We start from the raw sequence: 23773 nt of genomic DNA on the forward strand, positions 1-23773 counted from the left end.
GTTGCAGAGAAGCCAAGAAGGATGAAGACAGAGAAAAAAAGCCATTGGATTTGACAATTAAAATGCCAAAATGAATTAAATAAACTCATTTCAAACTGGTCCTTCTGGTCTACTTTGTGTTTTTTGCATTTAAGTGTGTGCTTCATATATCTTCTTTTCTTTCATTTCTTTTCTTTTTTTTGCTTCTGATATTATTCCCCTTACCTCTTCTCTCCACCAAGTAAGTAAATGAAAATTAAAAACTATTTTTCTAACAAACAAGCAGAGTCAAGTATATATCTGAAACTGGCTCATTCTGACCTTCTAATCTACCCTTTTTGCCAAGATGTGGGAAGCAGACTTCAACACTCATCCTCTGGAGTCCTGGTTGACCCTTATATTAATCAAAGGACTTACTTTTTAAAAATTGATTTTAAAATTACTGTCATTATTGTATAGTCCCCCTCCTCCTTGACTAATAGGGAAGTTTTTGGAATCATTAGCCCTTGGTGTTTGCACAGTTGGTGAATAGAATAGAAGGTAGATTAACTGAATATTTCAGTTAATTTGAGGGTCAGTCTGAATCAAGATGATGTCACTGAACATGGGTTGATTGGCATTTATATCAATGGTGGCTCAAATGACTACTTTGACTATTTCATCTCTGTTCAACTTGTTCCCCTAAGTTTTTTCATCACCCCCCCCTTTTCTGAGGCTGTGATTGTATGTATTTTAGTTACTGTTTTCTTTCTGGTTTACTTGTTGATGAGCATCTTTTGATCCATAATATTTATTCATAGATTTAAGTATTTTTTCCATTTACTCATATTTCTGGACTCAGTTTCTGATATGCAATGTAGAGCCTGGGTCTGGCTTTAATCCCAGCCTTACTATTGATTGGGTGGCCATGCCGTTGTAGGTTTAAGTCCACTTCCGTGGAAGTCCATGATGATTCACTAATAATTGTCTCCTCTATTCCTCTGCTCAGTTGGTGGGTAGACCATTTGCATCATTTTTTTTCTCATAGAATTTTGGGGATGGAGGAAAACTTTCAACGTTTCTCTAATTATTGGTCTGATCTCCATCTTCTACCTTCTGAAGAATAGTTATGCTAAGTTAGTCAAATTGCCTATGGCTACTTCCCCAAACACTCCATGGTAGGTACCAAGGTGAGAGATATTTGTCATCTAGCTACCTTGGCCATTATCCATTAGCATCAGAAAAAGGGAAGTCATCTCCTAGTTAAGCTGTGCAAGAAAAGTGACTAGAGGCTAAGTCTTGAAGTGCCTTGGCAATCAAAGTTGGTACTAATCCCATATTTTTTTCTTAAGTCATGCAGTTTATGAAAATAACGGGGATGGACATGGAATAGTTTGAAGTGGTAGTTTGAGTCATCATCATTATTATTGCTAATCAATCCATGCTCAGTGACACCATCTTGATTAACAGTGATCCTCAAACAGCCTGAAATATTCATTGTCACCCTCTATTCAATTGTGCAGCTGTGCAAACACCAAGGGCTAAGTCCATCCTAGTTGAAAATGTACTTCATGAATAAGTCTTTGCCTACAGATTGTAGTATTCATTTCCATTTTAGATAGGAAGGATTGACTTTTTTACAAGGTTAGCTTCTTAATCTGGTTGAAACGATCTCAATGCAGATATGCCTGTCGAACTGTACAGGAGTCGGGGGAGTGGAGAGAGAGCGGCCATTTCCTTAGACTTGGACCAATGTTAGCAAACAGAAGAATAGGTCATACCCATGAGCCCTTGAAGAGTTACAAGAGTTTCAAAGCCTTTCATATGTTTGTTCCTTTAATCAAAACGGCACCAGGATTCTGATTGCTAATCAGACCTGAATCATGTAAATGGATCTCCATTGTTTTCAACCTTGGAAATGAAGGTTTTCGACAAGAGTGAAGAAAATCGTGGATGCTGTTTTTAAAAAGTCATGTCACTTATGTCTCAAAAAGTGTAAGAAATACAATTTCTTTCAAAAACGTCCTTGTCTAAGGGTGCATGATGGGAAGATAAGACTCATTGGAAAGGAGCCTGATATTGGGAAAGACTGAAGGCAAAAGGAAAAGGAGAGAGCAAAGAATGAGATGGACAGAGTCATGGAAGAACAAACATGAGCTTGGACCGACTTTAGGGGATAGAGGACAGCAAGGCTTGCAATGCTATCGACCATGAGGTCACAAAGAGTGACACAAGTGAACAAATGACCAACAGAAAGGTGCCCCTGAGCCCTAGCCTAGGACAGGGTAAACTATAACATCTGCAATGCATGGGCATTTAGACAGAGAAGATGAAGCCCACTCTGGTTTTGCTTGGCTTTGGTGTTCCCATAAAACTTGTCCATGGATGAAGGTGAAGGTCTACTAAATGATAAGTCATCCCTGACTGAGGTGGGGCGAGTCCATCCAAATGATCAAGGCTGGAAGAAATCCTTCTCCCAAATGATCTTAATCCTTAAAGGGCACAATCATAAGGGCCTCTTACTATAGGTGGAACGTGGGGTATGCCTACACCTACACAAAATCTTAGGACCATCAGTAATAGGCAGGTGGTGAAAGAGCAGAGCACAGAGAGCCCGTAGCTTCACCCTAGACTGTCCCATTTACTCATATGGAATGAGGAGCAAGGGGCTCTGCTGAGGAGAGGCTCAGAGAAGGCACTGGCCTTTTGTTTCCCTTCTCAGAAACCAGCAGCATCCTGGGAAGCCACCTTTGTGGAGATACAGCCTGGGGAGGCCCCTCCAGGGGTGGCAGTCACAGCTACAAAAGGTCCAGAAAGGAAAGTCTTATCACCCACGTCCTTGGACTTCTCAAACAGTTCAACACCAGAAGCTGAAATAATTTTAACAGTGGCATTAAATAAGGGGCAGTATAATGTGCTTAGTGGCTGTCCCCTAAGGACTAGGAAGCCTTCCCATCAGGCTTGCTGCTGAGATCTTCCCTCTGTGCTGTCTCTCTCATTAGCATGTGGGCCCCTGATCAAGAGAGACTGACTTTTTCTATTTGGATTCTCAGTGCCTAGCAGAGTGCCTTACATGTAACAAGCACTTCATGAATGCTTCATTCCTGTCAGCTAAGTTATAAAGGACATTCCTTTTCCTTACAGGCACCTTTTAGATTTCTTCCAACCCCAAGAGAATGTAATTCCATATATATGCACTTATTCTAACTCATAACCATGTGCATCTCTAGCCCTAGATCCATGGTTAATATTGATAATAACCACTCTGATTTCTACAGAGACTTACCACTCAGAAAACACTTCCTCAGGAAACTCCTGGAGGTAACTTATGCAAGTGTGATTTTCTCTATTTAATAGATAAGGAAACAGGCTCAGATAAGTCAATTTTATTCCCAGTAGTCAGAGTAAGAGACAGACTCCAGATCTGACCTCAGGTCTTCTGAATCTAATTTACACTCACTTTCCAGAATTGCTCCTGCCTCTAGTAGTCTTCTTTATTTTAAGCCGAAACTGTGATTTCACAATTGGAGCTCCTGTTAAGACACTTCTTTCATTTTAGGTAGTACATGACTTGTTATGTAATACATATTTCCACATTCATCATGTTATGAATCTCTCACACTAGAGGAAAAAGTCATGGAGGAAATAAAGTGAAGAATAGCATACTTCAGTCTGCATTCAGACATTGGTGGTGGATAGCTTTTCTCCATCGTGAATCCCTTGGAGTTGTCCTGGATCCTTGAAGTGCTGATATTCATTGTTGTTCATAGCTAATCACTGTAATTTATTGCTGCTACTCTGTTCAACCTTCTCCTGGTTCTGCTCATTTCACTTTGCATCACTTCACATAATTAGTCTTTCTAGGTTTTTTTTTGATCATCTGATGATCATTTCTTATGTTGTAATAGTATTCCATTACAATCATATACCACAACTTGTTTAACCATTCTCCAAATGATGGACATGCCCTAAGTTTCCAGTTCTTTGCTGCCACAGAAAGAGTTGCTATAAATGTTTTTGTACAAGTAGGTCCTTTCCCCTATCTCAAAGAACTAGTAGTAGTATTTCTGGGTAGTTTGATGGACCTTTGTGAATGGTTCCAAATTGCTCTCCAGAATTGTTGTATCAGTTCACAGCTCCACCAACAGTGTTTTAGTGTCCCAATTTTTCCACATCCCACCCCCAACATTATCATTTTCTATTTTTTGTTATTTAGCCAGCCTGATAGTAGATTCACTTTACCATTACTTGGTGTGTGTCTCCTGTGTCTTCCTGCTTTAAATGTTTTAGATAGTATATTATGGGACTCTAGCTTTTAATCCACTCTGCTATTCTCTTCCATTTTATGGGTGAGTTCACTCCAGTCATATTTGCAGTTATGAATACTGTGTGTTTCATCATATTTCCCCTCTTTATCTTTTTCTTCCTCCCCATTCAGCTTTTCCATGCTCACTAATATTTTTTTTTTCTGGAGGGCAATTTCTCTTTTGTATGTCCCCTACTTTTCTCATTCACCCTCTCCTTCTTACTTTCCTATTGAGTAACATGGCTTTCTATTGTTAACTGCTTCTAGATGTTATTCCTATTTTGTGTTCATTCTGATGAGAATAAAGTGCAAGAATTATCTTCCATTTCCCCATTTTCTTCTCCATTGTTTTAATTCTTATCTGCTTCCTCATGTGAGATAATGTACCCCCAGTTTTTCTCCTTTCCCAATGTATTTTTCTTTCTTATCCCTTGGTTTTGTTTTACTTTTGGGGGGGGCATATAATCCCATCATATTCAATTTATTCCCTGCTCTCTATCCATGTCTGCTCTTTTTCATTGACCTAATAGTAATGAAGTCCTCAAGTATCTTCTATACCTATATACCTACCATACCTATATAATTTAGGTATCTTAGTTGCTTCAAGTATTATAGATATCTGAATATCTTAGTTACAGATTTATCTAATTATTCAATCAGTATAACCTTTGTGTCCCTTGATTACCTTAAGTATTTTAAGTATATCTTATATCAGTGATATCTTATATATTTTATTACCTTATGCAATAATGCAGTTTAACCTCTTTGTTTCTCAATATTACCTTAAGTATCTTAAGTACTGCTGGTATTGCAGATATTTGAATTTGAGAGTCTCCAAAAGTTACCCAGGGCCACGAGAGCTTAGGTAACTTTTCAAGGGACAGATAAGCTAAGAGGCAGGAACTAAATCCAGGTTTTGTTGATTTTCAGTGCAGCTCTATGTCCACTTTACTACATTTCCTCTCCCAGGACTCCACCAAGATAATCCATTGTCGAGCCATCTAATCAGTGATCTAGAATCCATTATTTCCTCATTGCCCCTTGCTGAATCTAATAGATAACAAAAACAATCATTCATATTTTTGAACTGTAAAGAATGTTTATTCTTTAGTCACTGTGTGAGGACGGCTCAGTTTTCACCCATTATAAGCGTTCCTGAAGGTCCCTATTAGTGTGTCACAGGGTAGTTTCCTGAGATCCCATCATGATAGAGAAGCCCACCTTCAAAGGCCTAAGGGCAGAAGAACAGAGATCTTCCCAGCCACTGAAAGCTGGTGCTGGGAAGAGGTTTTGTTATTTTGTGAAGGAGGAAGTTAAGGCTTAAATAGGTGAACCAGTTGGAGCAAGGTTAGAGCTGGAGCCAGAATTCCCATCCAAGTTTTGTTCACTCTTTGATTGACTTCCCTGAAGCATGTCTGGAAAAAGGCAATCTTCTTCTCATCAGTGCCCCGACCTCAGCATGGATGGAATAAAGAAACATTCTGGTCAACTAGGCAGAGAGAAGGAAAGGAAAGTAGGCAGTCTATGCACATGGACAAGAGAAATCAAGATGAAGTACTCCCTCCCCAGAAGGATATACCATGTGAAAACCAAAGGCATCTCAGCAAGAATCGCTTTCCTCTACCGCTTCTAATGAATATTGGATGTTAGAAAGTAGAGAATTAGGAATTAAGTCTGAAATGAACAGGCCTGCAGAAAAACAATTAGCATAGGGGCAGTGGAAAGACTGATGCAAGTGGAGACAGGGAAGTCATGGGCTTCTAAACATGCATGCCATGCCAAAAATGAAATCTAATGGAGAAAAATTGTTTTGCATTTGATTTTTTGTCAAGTTCACGAGGATAGTGTGGCAGTTTTGTGCTTAGTCAGACAGCAGCTATTCTGAAATAAATCTTTGAGAATTGGTGGGCTGTGGGTTGATACTAATAGTTCACATTTACCTAGAGCTTGAATTACACCCTTGGGTCTCATTTGATCCGCATAACCCTTGAATAGTTGGGGCTGTTATTATCTTCATTTTACAAAGATGGGAAACTGAGACAGATAGCAGTTATGTGACTTGCCAAGGTTCTCACAGCTACTTCATGTCTGGGAGCAGGATTCTAATTCATATCTTCTTGGCTTTAAGACTAGCATTCTCTCCACTGAGCCATCTAGCTACCCTTTATGGATTGCCTGAGTGGTATGACATTGGGATGACTAAGAGAGATCTCAGGGTGCAGAATTAGGAGATCTGCCTGGTCAGAACCCATTTGAAGTTCTTGTTCCAATTTCTGATGCCCTGTGAGTCTAAGAAGAAGAAAAAGAAGAGTCAGGGTAAGGTGATGGTTCTATTCAAGTACTTCAGGTTTATAACCTGAAAGAGGGATTACATTTATTCTCCTTGGCCTTTGAAGGACTGGGAATCATGGGAAGCATTCATAAAGGAGAAGATCTAAATTTGGTATACAAACAAAATCTTTCCCTAAAATGGGAGCTATTCTAAAGAGTAATCAGCTCTTTAGGGAAGAGATGGTTTCCCCTTCCTGGAGATCTCAATTCACAGAAGAATCCATCTCATTCGGGAGCCCACCATCTCCATAAAAGAGAGCCCATTGCTCACTTTACTCCTTTGTCAAATGACAGGCCTGGAATAAATGGTGTCTGAGGTTCTTTCAAACTCTAGACCTATGTTTCTATGAGCTCTAATTCTTGGAATGATTTGCCTTATATTCAGCTGAAATCTTCCTCTATGCAACTTGAACCCTTTACTCTTGGACCAAGTAGATGAAGTCCTGTCTCTCTTGCAAAAGAAAAATTGATCTTCCTACTACCAACAAAAGGATGGTCTTTCTTTGGCTTTTCAATGCTGAAAGAAAGGGACTGGAAAGAAGAGCTTCAAGCCAATGAAATTCAAGCCAAATGCATTTCAGTGATATACCGAGAGAAAGAAAATGTACCTGCTCTGCAGCTGCTCCTCCTCTAAGGAGAACACATTAACCCAAAGTCACATCTAGAGCTACCGTTTGCATTTATAGTCCTGCATTGCTTAAAACAACACTTTGAGATTAATAGGGTAAGACTGTTTACACCCCTTTTACAGGTGAGACAATGGAGGCTTAGGAGAGAGAAGCAACTAAAGGTCAACAGCTAGTATAGAAATGAAGTAAACTCACACGTAGCAGATTGGCTAACATGACAGCAAAGAAAAATAATGAATGTTGGAGGGACACTAATGCATTGCTGGTGGAGTTGTGAATTGATCTAGCCATTCTGGAGGGCAATTTGGAACTATGCCCAAAGGGCACTAAAAGACTGTCTGCCCTTTGATCCAGCCATAGCACTGCTGGGTTTGTACCCCAAAGAGATAATAAGGAAAAATACATGTACAAGAATATTCACAGTTGTCCTCTTTGTGGTGGCAAAAAAACTGGAAAATGAGGGGATGCCCTTCAATTGGGGAATGGCTGAACAAATTGTGGTATCTGATGGTGATGGAATACTATTATGCTCAAAGGAAAGATGAACTGGAGGGATTCCATGTGAACTGGGACGACTTCCAGGAACTGATGCAGAGTGAGAGGAGCAGAACCAGGAGAACATTGTTCACAGAGAATGATACACTGTGGCACAATGGAACATAATGAACTTCTCTACTAGCAGCAATGCAATGACTATTCTGAGGGACTTATGAGAAAGAACACTATCCACATCCAGAGAAAGAACTGTGGGAGCAGAAACCCAGAAGAAAAATATATAATTGATCACATGGCTCGATGGGTACATGATTAGTGATGTAGACTCTAAATGATCAACCCAGTTCAAATATCAATGGTATGGAAATGGGTCTTGATCTGTGACACATGTAAAACCCCCAGAGGAATTGTGCATCGGCTATGGGAGGGGGATTGAGAGAGGGCAAAAAAAGAACATAAATCTTGTAACCATAGAAAAATATTCTAAATTAATTAATTAAATAAAATAAATAAAAAAAAGAAATGGAGTAAAACCTGGGATCATCTGATTCCAAGCCTAAGACTTTCCCTCCACCATCATCAGGGGCCAATCCTTTCTAAGTACCAGGACTACATATGTTCCATGGCCTTATAGGTTGAGGAAATTTTGGGCACAGAACTTGCTTCCAACCAAGTTCACCAGTTGTGGCTTGACAGGGCAGATAGGTAGAAGGCACTCAAAACAACTCCATGGAACCTCCGTGAGGGATAGAGAGGGAAAGGCTCCTGTCCCTTCCTAAGGTCCTGGAATGCAGACGTGAGGGATTTAGCCCACTGATCTGGCACAAAAGGCCCTGCATACCTTGGCCTCTAACTTCTTGTTTTTCTTGTGTATGCATGCTGTCTTAGTGGCTGAAGAAGCTGGCTCGTAACATGGGTGGTACTGAGCAGAGCAACTGTGGTGGTAGAAATGGGGTCAGGATAGGGCTTGGACCAAGGGTAGAGACAGTATGAGAGGTCCCAGGGATGATTAAGATCAGCTGGCTAATTGGATGTGTCAATGGAAGTGAAGTGTAAAGGCTAATTAGCATCCTTGCTAGAACTGTTGTATATCTCAATAAGGCTTTGGATCTTGATAACCCCCTCCCACCATGTGACTGAGCCAATAGTAATAGGTTTAGGTACTGAAATCTGTTCTGATCATTCTGTAAAGTAGGACAGTGATTATGTTCTGGTTATTGTTTCTTTCTCTGGGTAGAAATAAATTGCATGTCTTGTACCTGGGATGGGAGCACTGGCCTGGTTTCCTGGAATCAGGAGACTTGAGTTTGACACCAAGCTGAGCCAATTGCTGGCTGCATGACCTTGGGCAAACCACTTTAATTTATAAAATGAAAATAACCACCTCACAAGGTTGTGAGGAAAATGCTTCACAAATCTTAGTGTGACACAAATGGCAGGTATTCTCCGGAGTAAGTGCAGAGGTGGATTTGTTCCAAGGAAGGCAAACTCTCCAGCATCTCTAATTCACTAAGGAATTTGGCACTCTGCTTTTTCACTTCTCCTTTCTTGTCTTGAAAGGGGAACATTTGGTGATCTCTTTTTGGTGGATCTGATTAGGAAAATGTATATTTTAAGGGAGAAGCAAATAAAAAGAGGAAATCAGTGAGTCCTGGCAAGAGTTGGTCTTAGGAAGATCTCCCAGATGATTGTGAATTCTTTTGATCTTGCCTTAACTTCACATCTCCAATTGGATGTCCACCAGGCAACTGAAACATGAAATGGAACTCATTATGTTTTGCCTAAACTCTCCTTTCCATGTTACTAACTTATCTATTACAAAGAAGGCGCCCCCATCCTCCCATCTTCCCAGGGCTCCCAACCTAGGAATCATCATGGACTCTTCACTAATCTCTAACACCCCACATAAAAAATGTTGTTGAGATTTTACCTCTGCAATATCTCTCAAATATCTCCTCTTCTTTCTCCTGACCCTGGGCCTCCATCCTAGTGTGGTCCCTCGTTACCTCCCCCTTGGACTCTTTCAATGGCTGCTAGTGGGTCTGCCTGCCTCAGCTCTCTCCCTACTCCAATCCATCTTCCTTCCAGCCACTCCAGTGATTTTCCTAAAGCTCAGGGATGACTATCCCTGCTACTCAACTAACTTTGGTGGCTCTTTCTTGTTTCCAGGATCCAATCCCAAACACGCTATTTGTCACAAAGACCTTCAGAACCTGGCCCTCTCCTACCTATCTAGTCTTCTCCCATTTACTCTCCCCTCTCCCTCCCTTTGGCCCAGTTACAATGACTTCCTAGCTGCTCCATGAACAAGACATTAGGGCCGACCCTGAATGGAGACTTGGGAGTGGAAGAGGAGGCCAAGCTTCTCTGCTCATCAGAACAACTGTCTGGACTGGACTTCAGTGCTGCAGGTCCAAAAAAGGTACATTTCTCAGCTGTGGGCATTTTCTCTGGCTATCTTCCATGCTGGGAACCCTTCTTGTCTCCTACTGACTTTCCTGGCTTTGGTTAAGGGCCAAATAAAATCCTATTTTCTAAAGTAAATCTATGCCATCCCCCCTAAATTCTGCTGTCTTCTTTCTTCTGGATCTCCTCAGAGGTTGGTACAAAGGAAACCATCAGTACTTCCTTACTGACAACTTTACCATCAACCACTTGACCAATGTAGAGGCAGTTATTAGGAGCCTACTGTAAGCCAGGACCTGGGGCTACAATAGCAAATTCAAAATCTCTGCTCACTCGAAGGTTTTTAAATTGTTTCCCTGAGATGTCTGCTTGCCAATTCTGCACCACAAAAATCTAAAAGAGCCCCAACCCTGGTATGCCCATGGTGGGCTTAAGAGAGGCACAGAAGGTTGTGCCTAAAGTGGCTAAAGTTCACCATTAAGGGTATGTAGGAATGGACAGGACTCCAAGGTGGGCCCCCTGCTCTTTGGATGGAACCTCTATAGAGTATTCCTGCCTGGGCAAGGACACCAACCCCACAGAATTGGGAGTAGGGGCTCATTTTCTATTTGCTTTGCTGGATGGGAAGATGGCTCCTGGCCCTTGTCAGAAGGACACCTTGGGTTCGCTGGTAATGGGGAAAAGCAAAGCCAGTAGGAATTCAGTGATGGAGTCTGAGCAAATCCCCTTCCTGCCCTGGCACAGAAGGGCAGGGCCACCTCACCTGGGAGGAGTATTGATGCCTGTCAGGGAGTCCCTCCAATAGTACCCTAGCTGGGAGGGGCTGGAAGACCTGATTTATATCTTTTGGAAATCTCCCACCCTGGGGGAGATCCAGAGATGAAAGGAAGTCTGATGAAAGCCAGTTCAGAGCCTTTGGGTGCCAGCCCTGGGTTTGGTGTCAGCCAACACTGGTTTCTGTTGAAATGGTGACAGAAATGGGGACTTGGATCCAGCTGCTGCAATGAAAAGCATCAGAACTTGGCCTAGGTGGCTGAGCTGCTGTTTCCATGGAAACTGACAGCAGCTTCACAAGACAAACTGGGCTGTAAAATGGCGGTGGTTCCTCCTTGAAGCACATCACAGGGAGAGGGGCTCCATGGCAGCTGGCCTTGAATGTCAAATGTGTGGATGACAAATGGCTCACAGGATTGCCAGATGATTGAGAAAAGCAAAAACAAAAGAGAGAGCTTTGCTTGGAGCCTTGACTTTGGAACAAAGTTGGGGTCTTTCCAAAGTGTCTTTTTATTGGAAATTAGGGCCAACCCTGAATAGAGGCTTGGGAGTGGAAGAGGAGGCCAAGCTTCTCTGCTCATCAGAACAACTGTCTGGACTGGACTTCAGTGCTGAAGGTCCAAAAAAGGTACATGCTGAAGGGGCCACGAGACCCAGGGGTGACTGGTGGCCTTTGCCTCTTCAGTGGCTGGGCCACTGGAAGTTCTTCATTCCTCAGTTACTGCAGATGGGAGGTAGCCACAGAGTAAAAGGGGAAGAGCAATGGATTTGCAGACAAAGGGCTGGCAGTGGGATTCCAGCTCTTCTTGCCAGTTTTTTGTTCTTCCATAGGTCACATTCTCTGTCGTTATCTTCATACACTTGCCAAATGGCCCCCAAATTAAAATTTGAGCCAGTCATACATGTCCTCCAAAAACCTCCATTGCTCCCTATTGCCTTTACAATAAAACATAAACTCTTTAACCTGACATGTAGAGTTTTCCAAAGTCTACACTGGTCCTCCATTTCCAGTCTCAGCTCATATCATTTCCTTTTGAACCACTTTCCTTTCTATGATGATGGGTCTGTTCACTTTACATCTTTCTTCGTAAAACAAAGGTTTGTTTTGCCTTTTGTGTTGTAGCATCCAATAGAAATCCTTGATACTTATCAAATTCAGCTTAATTGAATCTGTAAAACGGGCACAATAATACTGGCCTGACCCGTTTTCTAGGATTGCTATAGGTACTCTGGCAAGCTTTACATGGTAGAGAAGTGAGTGTCTATGTTCTCATAATCAGCCCACACCATTGTAGACTGTCAGAGGAACTACTATTCTCACCTTGGCATAGTGGGAAAAGAGGACTTTAATGTAATAATAGGCTGGGAGGTCCCTTGAGAACCAGAGTAGAGCAGGGACTCTCCTGCTTCTAAAATCATCTGGCAAGGCAAAGACCTTCATAATCAGACTGTGGACCCGGGAATGAAGGAGTGGGGGACAGCCAGTCTACAACTTGAAAAGCATTGGTGGTGGTAAGCTTGTGCCCTGGGCGTTTGTCCTTTTGTCCTCTGAAGGATTCAGCTCCATTCAGTCTTTCTTCTGGGTTAGAGCAGGATGAATGCAGGCAGACAGGCTACAAACAACTGGGCGACAAGGAAAGCTCTAAATGATAAACAACGAATCCTCAGGGAATTCAGGCAACAGGTGAGCCCCAGATTCTGAAGCCACATACATTAGGATGGAGTCCCCCCTCTTAGCTAACTTATCTTTACTCTTCTTCTTCTTAGCATGCTGGAATCCCTGGAAGGGAACTCACCACTTCTCTCCTTTGGGGCTCTCTGGGTAAGTCTGAGCGGTTGAGGGTTCTAATACTGTCACTCATGAGCCCCTATTAGTGTACTTCTATTCATTGTCAGGCAGAATGTAAGTAGCTTTTACAAGGAGTATTTACCAAGCAGTTACCATGAGAATATTTGTTATACAGTGTCTCCACATGGAGGTATTCTCCCCTCTGGCACAAAAAGGTCGCTGGGAAGGGGGGCTCACACACATGAAGGGAATTGTTTACCTGAAGTCTTTTTGACCTCCACGGAGTCCTCAAGACATTTGTTTTTGGTATATCTCTTTGCTTGGCTACAAGGATCAGGCCCTGAATGGCCCTGGAGCTTCTTCTCTTTAAGGTATCTAGTTGGTCGTCTATACGTCTTTTGGCTCCGAAAGCAGACAAGGCATCCAGGAGCTGCTCCATCAGGGACATTGTGACTTGCTTATGTGAATACTATTAGAAGGTCAATCTAAGGATCTTCCAATCTTCTGAAGATCTCATGGTCAGTTCCATCTCTGAATCCAGATTTTAAACATTTCTTCCCCCAGGAGACACTCTGTCTGCCCTCATCGTGTCTCCCTTTACTCCCAGATGGTTGTCCCTTGGGATTACCTTCTCTGTGTCACATGGTCACTCTGGAGCGAGGAGGAAAGGGAAGGAAGCACTCTATTCTCCCACTAAGAATGAGTTTCTGTAGCTCTCACATTTGGAATCCTCTCCCATTGGACTGCCGGGGTCTGATCTAGCTTGACAATTTTATGTGTAGTTCAAAAGTCATTGCTTGGTTTTTTCAGCCCCTCAAAGCCTTTTCCTCTGTGGCACACACATCATTAGGTAGGGACCCAGAGCCCGTGTGACCCTGAAAAATGGATTAAAGGCTTTCCCTTTGGCTTGCTTGATTCCAACACGATGCTGAAGCTTTATGTGATTCACTGCAGTGGAGGTTCATCTTGATTCTGACCAATGGATCGGAAGCCTGAGCAGGAGTGGCCACTTCCAAAGACAGATGGTAGAGGGTGACAAAGACACAGAAGAAATTCGGTTCCGTCAGACTAGCCAGAAAACAGCACAGGGATATAATGAGAGCAGGCAGGGGTCGGAGATTTGACAGGCGATAGCGCTGGTCCCAAAGGAACCAGAGGAAAGCGTTCCAAGAAAGCATGAAAACCTGACGAGTCCCAATTTCATCCTGCAAACAAAGCTGGGTGTTTGTGTAAATGGCAGACTCTCCTGATGAATGGAAAGGTACCCGAGTCACAGCAGCTGTACGACCAGCAGAACAGAAGCCCACAAATGTTTAGTAAACACCTCCTGGATGCAGAATATGGTCCCTGATGGCGGAGGGGAGGGGAGAATAATGCTCAAATAAGGCCTAAGCACTGCCCATTGTTCTCAGTTGGGGATTGGTAGTTACAGCCCCCGACTCTAACAGATTCCTTTCATCCACAAAATTATAGCAGTTGTGGGCTCTGTGAGATTCCAAGAGATCATTAGTGATTGGGATGTCAGGCCAGCTGGGGGACAAGGGAGGTGGCTTGTGAGATGGGCTTAAAAGTGTCAGCAAAGCCCAGTTTGTGTAGAAAGGGAAAGAGTCATTTCAGGCAGAAAGAACAGAATAAGCAAAAATACTGAGGTGGGAAATCTCAGGAAATATTAGGGAGACTTTGGGAGGGAGAAAGTAATTCAATTTTATAGAGCACAGCGTTTGGAGGATAATAATATGGGCAAAGCTGGAAAAGCCAGTTGTCACTAGGTTTTGGAAGGCTTTGGTTGTAAAGCAGATGGGTTCATGGTTTACTTAGTAATCAATAGGGAGCAACAGAAGATTTTTGAGCAGAGGAGTTACATAATCAGATGTATATGTAAGAAAGATTCTTCTGACATTAGGACTAAAGGACTGGTGGACAAGCAGAGTGGAGTTGAGAAGGAGAGAGATTTGAGAAGCTACTAGATAGGGGAAATAGGTGGGAATGAGGATCTTCCATTGGGTCACCTCTACAACATTGCAACAGCATTTCATACTGTGGACGGCCCTTCTCCTGGGCACTCTTCCTTCCAGCTTGCAGGGACAGAGCAATCTCTTGATTCTCTTTTTACCTGTCTCCCTGGTTTTTCTCAGTTTACTTTCCTGGACCTTCCTTTAGGCCACACTCTCATGAGTTCATCCATTCAGTGCTCAATTGGGGCCTCCTTGTAGAGCTATGCTACAGATCCAGCTCTGGTCACTGAACTCCTGGGAGGGCCACAGTGGAGATGGTGACTCCAAGGAACAAAAGAATCTGGGGGAGCCTACATACCATTTGGGGAATATGGCGGGCAGGGAAAGATGATTGACATAACCATAGCCACAAGGAAATGAAAGTGTTCAAACTATACTGATGGGATACAATCAAGCTTGGGAAAGGAATCATAGCCAGAGGCTGGGGTGTAAGGGAAGGGGCTGGATACTAAAGGATGGTCCCTGTCCAGGTGTTGGTCTTCTTGAGAAGAGGCCTGATACAATGGGGAAAACATCTAAGATAAAAAGGAAATTTAGCTTATGCTCAGTCCCACCAAACTAGGATTGCCATTCACCTTAGGGTCCATTATTCAGTCTGAAACTGCTAGCCTGAGATTTCCTTCAGGGTGGATTCTCATGAGAACAGGGTAAAAGGAGTCTCCAACTTATAAAAAAACCTTGGGGTTCATCAGATCTTACTAGGCTACAAATTTGGGGGTTTCTAGATTCCATGTAAACAAGTGTCTAAGGCCAGATTTGAACCCAGGACCTCCTGTCTCCGGGCCTGGCTCTCAATCCACTAAGCCACCCAGGTGCCCCCTTTTCAGTTTATTCTTGAGTTTTTCAATCTACCAAACCATACTGGTTACAGGTACCCAATGCTTCCTGGACATCCTGGATACATCTGTAGGGACACCATTTCAGTCCTTCATCACGTATCTCCTGTAACATTTCAATACTTTCCAAATGGGGGAGCAGCCTGCAGAAAGCTGCCAGACTGACCTCCCTAATTGTGACCTTGCCATTCTACTCCATCAGCCCTTCCTCAAGAAGCTTCAGCAGCTGTTGGTGGAGCCGTGAATTAAACCAGACACATGGGGAAACAATTCAGAAGGACTCATCTGGCTTGATGCACAGGAGCTGAGAAGAAGCAGGGAGGCCAACTGCACCATGACTCCAACAACTCAAATGGAGACAGGCCAAACCAAACATGAATGCTGCATGATTAGGGTGACCCAACTTGGCCCAGATGAGAGAACATGCCCATTCCTTTCTTTGCAGAGGTGGGGAGCCGTGGGTAGGGACTGCTGCATATTTAGTCAGATTTGGTTGTTGTATTGGTTGGTAAAATATTTTTCCAGGGTTGCATGATTCATGCTTTTTCCCTCCCCTTTTTCCTCCCCCTCCCAGAGCCAACAAGCAATTGCACTGGGTTATACATGTATTATCACTCCAGAAATGCCTTTCTGGATGGGCCTGGGGATGCCAAAACAATCTCCCTCCTTATTTTTACAAAAGAAGGTGCATTTCTTCCTATAAGTTCCTGTAGGACCAAATGCCCTTCTTCATTTGGAACTTGAAGCCCTTCATAGGTGGGTCCCCCCCTGCCTTTTACTGGCCTCTTCCTTCTTTCTCTCCCTGTTCCTTTGTGCCTTGGCATGAACTGTTCTCCGTGTCATTAAATGTTCCTCCTGCTCTCTTCAGCCTCACGGTAGTCCAGGCTTTCTTCAAAGTTCAGCTAAAGCCTGAACTCCTCCAGAGGGCCTTTCTTCATCCCCACCCTCAGATGCCAGAGCCCCATCTCCTGTTGGGACTGTCATTGCTTTGGCTAGACCTTATCCTTATTTGTATGTGTGCCCGTTGTTGCTGCCCTTCAGACCTCTTTGGGGGCAGAGTCTTTGCTCTTTTGTCTCAGTCCTATTATTGTGATTGGTGCTTAATGAGTGCTTTAATTATGACTGGTGCAGTCAAATGTGTCCCACCATGGGTTGGTGGAAAGACCCTTAGGGGAAGTCAGGAACTCTGGGTTCTCTTTGGAGCCCTTTGATATTCAGCCTTTGGACAGCTCCCTTCTCTGCTCAGGGTCTCAGACTCTACTTTACAATCCAAAGTTGTGCTAAAGAGAAAGAGCTTGGGAATGACCTTTTCTCTTCCGATAACATCATTGTTTATATTTTAAGAAAGTAAGGCTGGAGGTAAAGGATTGGGCCAGGCACCTGCAAGAATTGGGTTTGCTTAGATTTCCCCAGACTGTAATTCAATGACTAACTCGTTTTTTGCTCCAGTCTGAGTTCCCCTAGATTAAGTTTCAACCTAGGAGTATTTTGGATGGTGAAGGAAGAGGTGGATACATCTTCATATGGAGCCTGCTAGATTCCAGGCCTGGAGTTAAGCATTTTTACAAATGCTATTTCATTTGGTCCTCATATTATCCCTTGGGGTTAAGTGCTATCATCATCTCCATTTCACAGGCGAGGAGACCAGCGCAGAGAGTGGTTAAATGACTTGCCCACGGTTACACAATGTCTGAGACCAGATCTGAACTCATGAATTCCTGATTCCACTCCCTGTGCTCTATCCACTGCACTACCTAGCTATTTAAATAAATGCTACTCTTTCTCCTCCCTTTCTTCTGACTAAAATGATGAGAACCACTGGCATGGCCAATGGAGGGATTTTTGCTGGATTGTGCATATTTCTTACAAGGGTTGTTGTCATTGTACTTGTTTTTGTCCAGGCTGGGGAAAGGGATAAATGAATAAAACAATGCTTGTAATACATCTTCAATGCAAATAAAGAAATACTTGTGCTCCAAAAAAGGTCAAAGCAAATGACCTGGATCTCCAGGATCTCGCCAAGGGCATCAATCTGTCCTCAGTCTCCAAGAGCCCTGTCTTCCTTTGCTTCATTCAGTCCCTGCTCTTACCTCACAATGGCCAAATCCACTGACAGGATGCAGGAAGCAGCTTCAATGTCCTGTTAAAAGGGAGGAGAAAGGAAAGCTCTAGTCTGAGATCATAGCATAGGGCAGATTTTATCATTAGGCCATCACTCTGTGCCTCAGGGGAAACAGAGTCCCCACATTATCTCCCAATGGCAGCTCCTTCTCTGGGCCCAGGTGTGCAGAGCAGGTGCCTGGGCCATTCCTGGACATTTCTGGATGTTTGGGATCTCCTGAGAGCTCTGTCCACTCACGATGGAGTTCTGGAGTTGACCCTTCTCCCTTTGTGTCCTTGAGGAAATCATTATTTTTCAAACTTCCTGAAATGTGGAGGAGGGTGAACTAGAAGGCCTCATGACCTTCTTCTAGCTCAAAGCCTACCATCTTCTTTCTGTAATATATGTTGCAGATGGTGGCACAGAGCTATGTGTCTCCAGTGAACAGTGGCTGTCCCTCCTCCTTACTGGCCTCACCCTCTTGATCCTCCTGCCCATTCCTTCCATGGCACTGCCTTGAATCTTGCCCTCAAGAGGAATGGTTTTCATTTTAATTATGTGCAGGGGAGGCAAAAATAGTGAAGGACACCTCTCAGGCTAGTCCCAGAACACAGACACCTGCACAACCCAAATTGCTCATTTGTTGCTGGGAATGATCATAGTCTAAGTTTCTTTCTTCAGGATCAGTAATATTCCTTACTTTGGTCCAAGCCCTGAAGCCAGGAAGTTTGAAATAAATAATCTCTCTATCTCTGTCTCTGTCTCTCTCCTGGTCATCCTTTCCATTCATTTTCTCTCTATTTCATTTGAGTAATGAAACATAAATGAGTAATTTCTAAATTTATTTTAAAATAACTTTAAAGATAGGTGGTCAAAAATAAAACACAGTTTAAAGAAATAGAAATTAATTTCTCCCCCCTCCCACCCCCAAGATACACCCTCTTCTGAGAAAGGTCACAGACCTTCAAACAAAAAAGTTTTGGCAAAACTTGTGCCTGCCTATGTCCCTTCTTCATGGATTGACCATATCTGCTGACTAAATCCACTACAAATTCATGATTGGTCATCTCACCCATGTTGTCACTGATGTTAGATGATTCTTTTAAGCCTTTCTAGATAGTGCACTATCTCACTCACCACAAAGGAGCTTCCACAACATTTTATCCCCTAAAGCTCCCTCCCCATCATCACAACTTAGAACTTTGTCTTATTTTTTTTTGGTAATATTTAATTGTTTCTCCCAATTATATGTAGAGATGATTCATAGCATTTGTTTTCTGACATTTTGCAATCCCCATTCCCTCCCTCCATCCCTCCTCTCCTCCCTACTCCCCACCCCCAAGACAGCTAGAAATTTGGTATTGGTTATACATGTGCCATCATACAACATATTTGTCATGTTGCATGAGAAGACACATCACACTTCCAAGAAGAAACTCATGGAGGAAATAAAGGGGAAATGCTATGCTTGGAAATGCAATGAGACTCAACCAGTTCTTTCTTTGGCAATGGACAGTAGTTTTTATCATGAGTATTTTGGACTAGTCTTGCCTCATTGTATTACTGAGAATAGCTGTCACTCATAACTTACCACTACATGGTATTGCTGTCACTGTGTACAGTGTTCTCTCGGATCTTCTCATTTCACTTTGCATCTGCTGGTGTAAGTCTTTCCAGGTTTTTCTTATATCATTCTGTTCCTGCTTTCATATGGCACAGTAGTATTCCATCACCATTATACACCACAGTTTGTTTAGCCATTCCCCAATTGATGGACATCCCTTCAGTTTCTATTGCCTTGTCACCACAAAAGATGATATGCAGTTTTAGAGCCTTTAGGCATGGTTCAAAATTTTTGCCTTATATTTCACTGAAAAACAATTTAGGCCATTGATAGAGAGCTCTTTCTTGTCTCCTCCTCCTCCTCCTCCTCCTCATTTCACATGTCCCAAATGTTTGCTGCCACTCTTTCCTCCTCCACTCTTGTCTCACATGATGAGATGTTCCTTTTCCTTGCCAAGGCCCCCTCTTCTACATGCATGAATGATCCCTCTCTCTCCTATTTCCTCCAGCAGTTTGCCCAGCCATGCCCCAAACATTTCCTTTAGTCTTTCCCTGCCTATTGTCTGCTTTTTGCCTGCTTACAAACAATCCTCCAAATTTCCCCTTGATTCAACTATCCAGTCTAGGCATTGCAAAGATCGCTCTTCCCTTTGTGACTAAATTCCTTGAGAAGGTCATTACACTAGCTTCCTCCATCTCCCTTCCTCTTACTCTCTCAATTCATCATCTCCATGGTTTCAATGCTCATCTTTTACTAAGTACTATTAGACTTGCTTATCCACCTCTGACCTCCCTCTTAAAATCTAGACTCCCATCTCCAACTGCCTATTGGACATCTCAATCTGGATGTCCCATAGACATCTTAATTCAGCAAGTCCCAAATTGAGTTCATTGTCTTTCCCTCCAAACTCTCCCCCCTTCTTCCTGTCACTATGATATTTGAAGGGACCACCATTCTCTTGACCTCCAGGCTCTCAAACTAGCTGTCATCCATGACTCCTCTTTCTCTCGCTACCCCCACCCCGAAATATCCAATCTGTTTCCCGCTTTACCTTCATCTTGCCCATATATTTTACTTCTCTTTGACACTGCTAACCCTTCACATTTGGACTATTGCAATAATTGAAGAAGATCCAAATGGGCCAGCTATATTTGTCACAAGTGCACTGAATAATTCTGCAGGAAGGCTATTATAGACAGGAATCCCATCCCCTCTGACCCCAAAGTGTCTTGGTGAACGCCCATGGATTCCAACCACTGTTGATGTACATCATTGAAGCCCTGGAATGCTATGAAAAAGGTGTAAGTTCTGAAAGGCCAATTCACCTCCATATTTGTGCTGTAGCAAGTGAGCAGGTCCCAGAAGGCTGCGTTATCCTGCATCACATTGGGGATTCAGAGAGGGAAGCCATCTTGAAAGATCCACAAGAGGAAACAGCACTGAGAGGAGAGATAACAGAGGGATGGCTTTAAAGCAGGCATATCTGAGTTCAAATCCTCACTCAAATATCTCTTAGCTGGGGGGAAATCACTCAGCCTCACTTACTCATCGGTTAAAGAACAAAAACAAAACTGGGCCTAATGAGTGCTTCTACTGCCCTGGATTGTTGTGAGTATCAAAGACAATAAAGTGTAAAGGCTTGTGAGACTTGGCAGGCTATTGCTATTGTCACTATTTTTATTGTCATTGTAACAGCAAATGCTGTTCACTGTGCTGTGACCCCCAAATCCTTCCTCCGGAGACCAAGTCTCATTGCATGAGCTCCTTTGAACTTAGCTTGGCGGAGGAGTTCAAACTTGTGTTTCTTCCAAAAAAAGGTTCGCTGCACATGGGCAGGCCTGTATCCCATCCTTGAACTCTTCCCAGGTTGGTGGGGCCTGCTGGAGTTGGGGCCCCATCCATTGGCTGAGTTTTCCAGAACCCAAACTCATCGGCACAGTTTGAGGCTTGGAGACAGATACTAAACAAGGAAACTATCAGATGTACTGAGGGATAGAAAAAGGCCCAGATTCTCTTCTCTGTCATTTAGATATGCCATTGACCCTCAGTGGCCCCAAAGGCCCAGTCAATAGCAGGACTCTGGCTCTTCATCTGACTTGGGATATATGCTGGGTAAGGAGATCAAGCACTTGGGGCACTAAGAGGGGATGTTGGCCACAAAGTTCAATGACTTTGGGCTCATTTTAAATGAAGCAAGATTAGAATAAACTGTGCCTCCAGCCAATGAAAGCTTTTTAAAATGTAAGCATTTGACACATAAATTTGATTACTTCAACATCTTCCATTCATCTTTGAAATAGCGTAAATTTCTAGTACACACAATATTGTTTTTTATTATTATCTCTTCAATCTCAGACTTTCTTATGAGTGGAATTCTGCTCTAGTCTACATGGATAAATTAACCCAATTATCCTTACTCAGAGACCAGAGAGTATTCCAGCTATTGTAACCCCCCACCACACACACACATGCTGGAGTCAGTTCCCTTGTTCTCTTGTTAAGTCATTCAGATGTTAACCTATTATTCACTTTTCCAAGGCATGAGACCTTATGATGGTACCATAGACACCTACATATGGCTTCTCCCTCCCTCCCTCCCTCCCTCCCTCCCTCCCTCCCTCCCTCCCTTCCTCCCTTCCTTCCTTCCTTCCTTCCTTCCTTCCTTCCTTCCTTCCTTCCTTCCTTCCTTCCTTCCTTCCTTCCTTCCTTCCTTCCTTCCTTCCTTCCTTCCTTCCTTCCTTCCTTCCTTCCTTCCTTCCTTCCTTCCTTCCTTCCTTCCTTCCTTCCTTCCTTCCTTTCTTTCTTTCTTTCTTTCTTTCTTTCTTTCTTTCTTTCTTTCTTTCTTTCTTTCTTTCTTTCTTTCTTTCTTTCTTTCTTTCTTTCTTTCTTTCTTTCTTTCTTTCTTTCTTTCTTTCTTTCTTTCTTTCTTTCTTTCTTTCTTTCTTTCTTTCTTTCTTTCTTTCTTTCTTTCTTTCTTCCTTCCTTTCTTTCTTCCTTTCTTCCTTTCTTCCTTTCTTCCTTTCTTCCTTTCTTCCTTTCTTCTTCCTTCCTTCCTTCTTTCCTTTTCTCGTTTATCTAGGGAGGCATACCAACCATTTGAGAATAATTCTGTATTAATCTAGAAAACTGGGACATGACTCTGTTTGAATGATCTTGCCTCAGGCCCTTGAATTATGATTGAGCTTCTGATCCTGGATCCCTAGAGGATTGTTACACCTTTGTGAAGTGTTTAGAGCTGACTGCCAGAGGCACTGTTGGTGCTGATGGTTCTGTGACTAGGACTGTAGGAACCAGGCAGGTGTTACCAGACTGGGTACTTTTTTTCTTCCCTGTTTCTCCTAGACTCTCCAGTATTTCTCGAGGTCCCTTTTTTGTTCTTCTTGCCACTTTGATGAAAATGAGACAAAATTTCAAAATTGCTTTAATTTATGCTCTCTAATTAGTGTTGATTTAGACATGTTTTTTAAAAATATGGCTACATATAGCCTATTTCTTCTTTTGAAAACTATTCATCTTCTTAGACTATTTATTAACTGAACAATGCCCATTTTCTTATAATTTCACATCACTTATAGAACTTGAAAATGGGATCTTTATCAGAGAAACCTGTCTCAAAGTTTTTTTTCCTTTCAACTAATTATTTCCCAAAGTTTGATTTATTAGATTTAATTGTGAAAAAACTTAAATTTGGTTTAATTCTCATCCTGTCCTCTCCTGGCTATTTACAGGGATAGCAGGGACCTCTATACTCCCAAGCCCCTCCTGGGAAAGCTAGAATTCAGGCTTTTCTATCACTTTGTAACTGTACCTTATTGGATTGACTTGATGGTCGGATTCCTCAAACCCAGTTCTACTCAAATGATAGTAATGACAATGAGAGGCAATCAGACCTTTGACTCAAGAAATCCCAAGTTCTAACAGACCCTAAAAACATAAGAAGGGAACAGAAAGGAAGGGGGCAGAAAGGGAAGTTTGTTAAGGGTGGGGATTAGGGGGACTGATTAAAAGCAAAACACTGGTTTAAAAGGATATAGCAAAAGAAGAAAGGACAGAACTTGGAGAGGATATAAAAATGCTGGGGAATACACAAGTGGCAATCATAACTTTGAACGTGAATGGGATGAACTCATACATAAAATGAAAACAAATATGAGAGTGGATTAGAAATCAAAATCCTACCATATGTTGTCTGCAAGAAACTAACTTGAGGCAGGTAGACACTCACAAGGTTAGAATTAAAGGCTGGAGCAAAACCTATTGGGCCTCAACTGAGAGAAAGAAGGCAGGAGTAGCAATCATGATATCTGACGAAGCCAAAGTAAAAATAGATCTGATTAAAAGGGATAGAGAAGGTAACTATATCCTGATAAAAGGCAGTATAGACAATGAGGAAATATCAGTAATCAACATGTATGCAAAAATGGTATAGCATTCAAATTTCTAAAGGAGAAACTAGTGGAGTTGAAGGAGGAAATATATAGTAAAACTATACCAGTGGGAGACGTATACTTACCACTATCAAATTTAGATAAATCAAATAAATAATAAAGAGGTAAGAGATGTGAATGA

Source organism: Monodelphis domestica, chromosome 1, assembly GCF_027887165.1.
Source record: "Monodelphis domestica isolate mMonDom1 chromosome 1, mMonDom1.pri, whole genome shotgun sequence".
In the NCBI taxonomy this organism is placed as follows: domain Eukaryota; kingdom Metazoa; phylum Chordata; class Mammalia; order Didelphimorphia; family Didelphidae; genus Monodelphis; species Monodelphis domestica.